The sequence below is a fragment of the Ursus americanus genome, chromosome 6 (assembly GCF_024610735.1).
Source record: "Ursus americanus isolate L20-20 chromosome 6, mUrsAme1.1.p, whole genome shotgun sequence".
In the NCBI taxonomy this organism is placed as follows: Eukaryota; Metazoa; Chordata; class Mammalia; order Carnivora; family Ursidae; genus Ursus; species Ursus americanus.
This window is the reverse complement of record NC_142132.1, coordinates 13141608-13147691: the sequence shown is the minus strand read 5'-3', so window position 1 is coordinate 13147691 and position 6084 is coordinate 13141608. Positions and strand designations below refer to the sequence as shown.

Sequence of the window (6084 nt, the reverse complement as noted above, 5' to 3'; positions counted from 1 at the left end):
CAACTCTATGGCAGAAAGCCATGGCAGGGTTGGAAACCCATCCTGGGTTCGTGGAAGAGCCTTCACGGCTTTACTGTTGAAAAGTTGGAATGAGGTAACGTCTCAGAACGTCCTTTGTAAACTACAAAATATTATAAGTCTATGTGAGAGATTACTATGACTTATAAAGCTAAGTTACAGCAAATTTTAAATGAAAAGCTCAAGTCGCCGAGCTGTAGAACGCTAACTTTTCGTATTCATTTCTCCTAATGGGACAGTAAGAATCGTGAACATGTATTGAATTCTGCTATGTGATCTGAGCACTTCTATGATGTTAACCCATTTAATCCTCACGCAAACCCCGTGAGGTGGGTGCTATGATTGTCCCCGTCTTACTGATGAGGAAACGAGGCTACACAGATGTGAGATAATTTGCACAGAATCCCACCGTCTATCCGTACGAAGTCTGCTGGCTCGCAAAGTCTGTGATGCTTCCTAGGTCACATAAAAATGTACTCAGGCCCAGAAAAAGAGGACCTGGGTTTAACCGGACCATTAATGTGCCTTTGGAAAGTCAAGGCCAATCCAGAGATTTGCTCCCCCATTTGGTTGGCACGAGACAGACCACTCCAGCTGGGGATCCAGGCAGGGGTCTCTCTTGGAACAGAAAGGGTTAAGCTGACCCATGACCTGGAAGACCCTGAGATTATTTTCCTTCTGTGCCACATATGTAGATGGGCTCTGAAGACCGAACATCTCTCCTCATTGGGAATCATGAATTTTTATGAAGCCAGTCCAGAATTCCCAGAATTCAGTCGGGTGCACTTTGCAGACCCTAAAATGCTCTCACCATGGAAGGTTTCATTGCTTGCACCTGCTAAAACATTTGAGGCATTTGAGAGGCAGTGAAACACATTTGCTTTTCATTTTATCTGACTTTGGAAACCTTTGAAGTGTTTAATAGTAGAGCCCAGGAAAGATCCCCGCCTCTTAATCATTTACTCGGGAGGCACATTCTCGGCTGGTAGCCTGTCAAGCAGAAACTGACCTGAGCCCAGTTTTATTAAGTGTCACATGCCCAGTCACTGTTCATTAAAGGTGTTTTAAGGTTTGAATTATGTAATTTATGAGAAGAAGAAATAAAAATTCCATTGTTTTATTAATATGCAGCCCAGGATCTCTTGCTCATAACAAACTTGAAGGGAAGTTGGGCAAAAGGATGTGAGGGGGAGGATGGAGGTGGCCTTCGGTCCTCTGGCCTTCCTTGGCCCCCTGGCCCTCCCATGTCCCCTCCATGCCAGCCCAGGCAGGAAGCGGGCGGGCAGGCAGAGCTCTGGGAGGGAGCTGTCCCCGCCTGTCCTCCTATCCCCTTGGTCTGAGACCCCATGTGAAAAAGCACCTTCCTCTTCTCTTCCCAGCTCTTCCGCCTCTTTTCCAGAAAGGCCTAAAACAAACAAGCAGCAGGAAAAATCATTCCTAGAGTGACCCCGGGTGACCATGTGGGTCACAGTCATTGAGAACTAATGTGCTTGTCTCAGGAGAGTTGGGGCGGGTGCGGTGCCCGGCGCTTGGCCAGCTGCTGTAAATGATCTCATTGGAAGGAAAGGGGTGATCGTCCCTCCTTTAGAGAAGAAATAGAGGCGCTAGGGTTGGACCCCAGAGCTGCCCCTACCTTTTCTCTCGGGTGCCTAGGACATCCTTAGCCCGGGTCAGCCTTCTCGGAATCATGCTGATGAGCAGGCTGGGAGGTGTGGAAAGACCGGACCAGGCAGCGTGTGCCTTATCTGGACTTGAACTCCGCCCCGTGGCCCCGCAGGCCCCCAGCAGGGTTAGGGGTCTTCACAAAGGACTTTTTTCTCTTACCAATTCTCCATGTATTGTCGGAGCATTTACAACTCCATGTCCACCAGAGGCTCTGCTGAGAGCTGCTCCTGGCTGGGTGTCCCTCATCTGACAGGTGGACGCCCACCCTGCCCCCTCCGAGGCCCCCATTCTCCTCCCCAGCTCCTGAACAAAGCCCTGCCTGCCCCGTGGTGGGGTGGCCTTGAAATCCTCCTGGGGTTGTTCACATATACACGCTGCCCTCGGATTAGCCCAATAAAGCACCAGAAGGAAAAAAGACCTTTTCCAAAATGTGGCCAGCCCAGAATATTTAGATCATGGCTGGGATTTGAAAGCTGTTGCAGCTGAAGGTATTTTTCACTCTCCACATGCCCCCCCACGTTCCTGTACCCCACGCCGAGAATCATGAACTTCATTTTGAGTATTTTCCTAATCAAGTGACTCATGGGTTACAGGTGCAAAGTTGTACCAGGCTTTTCTCCCTCGGCTCAAATTTGTGAGCTTTTATTTCTGAAAGGGGATCTCAGGTGCTAAGCCTTTTCTAAGACACCTCACAGGATGGTGTAGCGTTTTTGAGAACAGGGGCCCTTTAAAGCCGGGTGGGGTGGGGGTGGGGCAGGGCTAGCGCTAAATGAACTCCTGTTTGGGAAGCTCGGGGCTCCCAGACAACCCAGGATAGGAAAGGCCGTGTGTGCAAGAGGCAAGGTGGTGGGCCAGGTTTTACAAATCTGTGTCAATCATTAAACCCACTTAATTTTGAATTACCAATTCAACTGATATTTCTATAGTGCTGCCTGCTCGCGGTCTGGACTGTAGGAGTCGTTGGCTTTGATCTGCCGGCCCGATTTCCCTTAGCAGTAAAACCACAGACCTCTGCTGGGCCAGAGGCCTTGGGGGAGCTCTGAGCTGCTTGTCCCACTGCCGAGAGAGCCTCGGGTAGAGTCTCCAGAAGTAGTCATCCCAAATCTAGGAACTCATGAATTCTGTGCAGATTTCAGCAGCATGCCCGGCCCTGGGAAACAGAGAGGAGTAGGTTAGTTTGGCCTCTCGGAGAGACAGGTGCACAGGCAATTTCCACACATGAGCTTTGATACGTGCTTGGACGAGAAGGAATAGGCAGCTGTGGGAGTTTTGAGGAGGTGCATCAGGGAAGACTTCCCAGAGGAGGTGACGCCTAAGCTGAGAACTGAAGCTGGGGGAGGAATTAGTGGGGCGATGGGCAGAAAAGCAAAGGCAAGCTTGGAAGAACCTTCTAAAACCTGGGAAGGAGTATGGAATTTCATCCGAGGGTTGTGGAAACCATCGGTTGGTTTTAAGAAGGGGTGGGTAACGTGAGTAGATTCTTGCTGTAGAAGGCCACGTGTGGAAAGCGGAGTGGAGAAGGGCAGGAATGGAAGCAAGGAGACCGGCCTGACATTAGCAGGGGGCGCTGCTGAGGGGGCATTTTGGGTTAAGCGAAACCTAATCGGGGCAGATGTGCCGCCAGGGAGAATGGGGGAGATCCTGCCAGGAGGTCTGGCTTAGGGACATGATGGGCCTTTCCCAAACCACAAAAGGCAGGGCCCTCCTGGCATCCAAGCCTGAACCCACTGAGCTTCTGCTCAGAGGTGGAAACTCAGAAAAGTACAGACAGTCACCAGGAAGAGAGGGCTCAGAAGGGACAGGTGTGCGAGCGGGTGCTCCTTCTTCAAGTCTAGAAAGATTTACTTTAACTATTGGAGTTGGATGGCTTTCAGGACTAAAATTGAGGGAAGAACTTCCCTTGGACTCTGGACGCGTATCAGGTAAGAGCTGGCCCAGTGCAGCCATAGACAGTTGTGCAGGCTGAGCACACAACCACGGAGCCACGGCAGGTGGCCCTGGGTGGCATGGAACTTCTGTCAAGCATCAGGATGTCTCGGCCTGAGTGTTGAAGACTATTTTTTTTTTTCCTCATGGGGTGTGGTGACATAGACAGAGGTACTCACTATACCTGGTGAGACTCTAGCACTTTCTTCCAAAAAAGGTGTTGAATGTGAACATTACCTAGCCATTATTATTTTAAAAAAATTAATCCAACACTCAACTATGCACTGGCTCTGCTGCGTACTTTCCCGTGTTAGCTCATCCAATTCCCCCATCTGTGAGAAGTAGGCATCCTTGCGTTCATTTTCCCTGATGGGAAAACTTGAAGTCAGAGAGAGTAAGTCATCGGTGCAGGTCTCACGGCTGATTCGTGGAAGTGTCGAGAATGATCAAAGTGTCACAGGTAAATCCAGCTGTGGCTGGAGCATGGTGGGGGGGACTGGAGAGTCATCTGGGTCTGCAGTGGTGTTCAGTGACATGAGCAGGCATGAGGGTTCCTGGGGAAGTGGCTCCTCTGAGAAGTTCGGTACCTCTGTGTGCAGTGTGCGGCTCTCCGAACCTTGCCCGGTCCCTCTCTTTCCCCGGCTGTGAAACAGGAGGCACATGCATCAGCGGGGATAGCGTGTTTCTGATTTCTGCATGCCTGCCCCCCATTCTGCCCGTGCGGCTCGCACGGCTAAATCCACGCACCTACCTTTTCCAAGGCACCGAATGCAGCGCTGCCTGTGAGTAAAGCCTGGGAGAGGAACGGGGAGGTTTGCCTAGCCCAGCCCTCCCCCCTCACCATGCCTCTGGCAGAGTCGATGGCAAGGTGAATGGAAGGAGCCCATCGAATCCGGAGATGAGGAAGTTGACAGCCCAGACGCGGCCCATGGCTGGTGTCGTTGTGGCTCTCCAGAGATCCCCGTGGCCATGGGGACAGCAGGCTGATGGTCAACACTGACGAGAGACAAATGGGGAGCGTACTGCCTATCATTCAGTGGGTGCACATCAGAGCAGTTTGCCCCCACCTCTGAGAAGTTGACATTCAGCTCCTTTTGGACGATGCATTATCCAAACAGATCACTTTGCCCCAGGATGGCCAGAAAGAGAGAGGACTCCCTTCTGATATCTAGGGGCGTGAGGGGAGCACTTAGCCTCTATTCTGCGCTGGGTCCTTTGGTAGGCGGTTATTTCACTGGCCCTCACCCTCTGGGGGTGGTTGAGGTGCTCCACGGTTTACTGAGCAGAACACTGTGGTTTGCAGACTCAGCATGAGGTCCCAGTCTCAGCAGCAGAGTTGGGTGCCGCTTGCTTCTGACTCCTTCCACGCCGTGCTTTGCCCGCGTGGCTGTGGCGGCCTCACACAAAGGACACAGTTGGGCAGATGGGGTGCATTTTAGAAGATGTGTAAAAATGTAAGCAGATTGCCATCATTTTTTAAAAAAGATTTTATTTATTTATTCGACAGAGATAGAGCCAGCCAGCGAGAGAGGGAACACAGGCAGGGGCAGTGGGAGAGGAAGAAGCAGGCTCCCAGCGGAGGAGCCTGATGTGGGTCTCAATCCCGTAACGCCGGGATCACGTCCTGAGCCGAAGGCAGACGCTTAACCGCTGTGCCACCCAGGTGCCCTAGATGGCCATCATTTTAAATGGACCCTGGTGTTCATGAATGTGGTGCCTTCACGCTCTAACCTGAGGATGCATGATGTTTCCAGAATTCCTGTTTGCGAGTTAACCTACCACCACGGAGATTTTTATCCGGAGGAGAAAGGAAACAAACGTGAAAACGCGAACCTGCCCAGATGCAAGAAGACAGGTGCTGGCTTGCCAAGGGATGGGGCTGGATTTCGCACTGTGGGAATTAGCTCCGAGTTGCCACCCAGAGGCTGGGGGTGGGCACGGGGGCCCAAGCCAGGTGTTCATTCCCTGAGGCTGAGAGGGGACGTGATGGATGGCTGAGAGTGGCTTGGGCCATCCCTCCAGGCTGCCCTGGCCTTTTCCAGATGACCTCCACATGGCAGCTCTCCCTAATTCGGTGACTCTCCAAGCGCGGTCTAAAGACAATCTTGGGAAGTTGTAAGTCCCATACAGACTTGAACAATCATGTTTTCTTTCAAAAGTAAAAATAATTCTCCAACCAGACATCTAAACAGACTTCCTTTGTTGCAATGAGAATACGCTTTGCTACAGAATAAGCCTTTCAATTTGTTCTGTCTCCCGTTAGGGTCCAAGACGAATTCTCCAGAATGTATGAATACTTTTTTCCTTTAAATGGTGTCCGTGCACAGTTGGGGTTGAGAAACCATGTGCTCACGTAAAATTAGACTCCCGAACCCCAGAGATCAGAAACAGTGAGCAAATTATATAGAGAGACCCCAGTAGCTTTGCCCCAGGCCTGGAGGCTGTGGGGTAAAATCCGTTTGCCCCCTTGGCTCC

At 51.3% G+C, this 6084-nt stretch overlaps 1 long non-coding RNA gene across 1 annotated transcript; it reads right to left on the bottom strand.

The window, feature by feature from the left end:
• Positions 1-827: 827 nt before the first annotated feature.
• On the bottom strand, positions 828-4820 carry LOC123795997 (uncharacterized). The gene is made up of 3 exons (XR_006780642.2): positions 4361-4820; positions 3888-4251; positions 828-2833 (listed from the first exon to the last, which is right to left on the bottom strand). It is a non-coding gene; the product is annotated as an uncharacterized LOC123795997 (long non-coding RNA).
• Positions 4821-6084: the final 1264 nt, after the last annotated feature.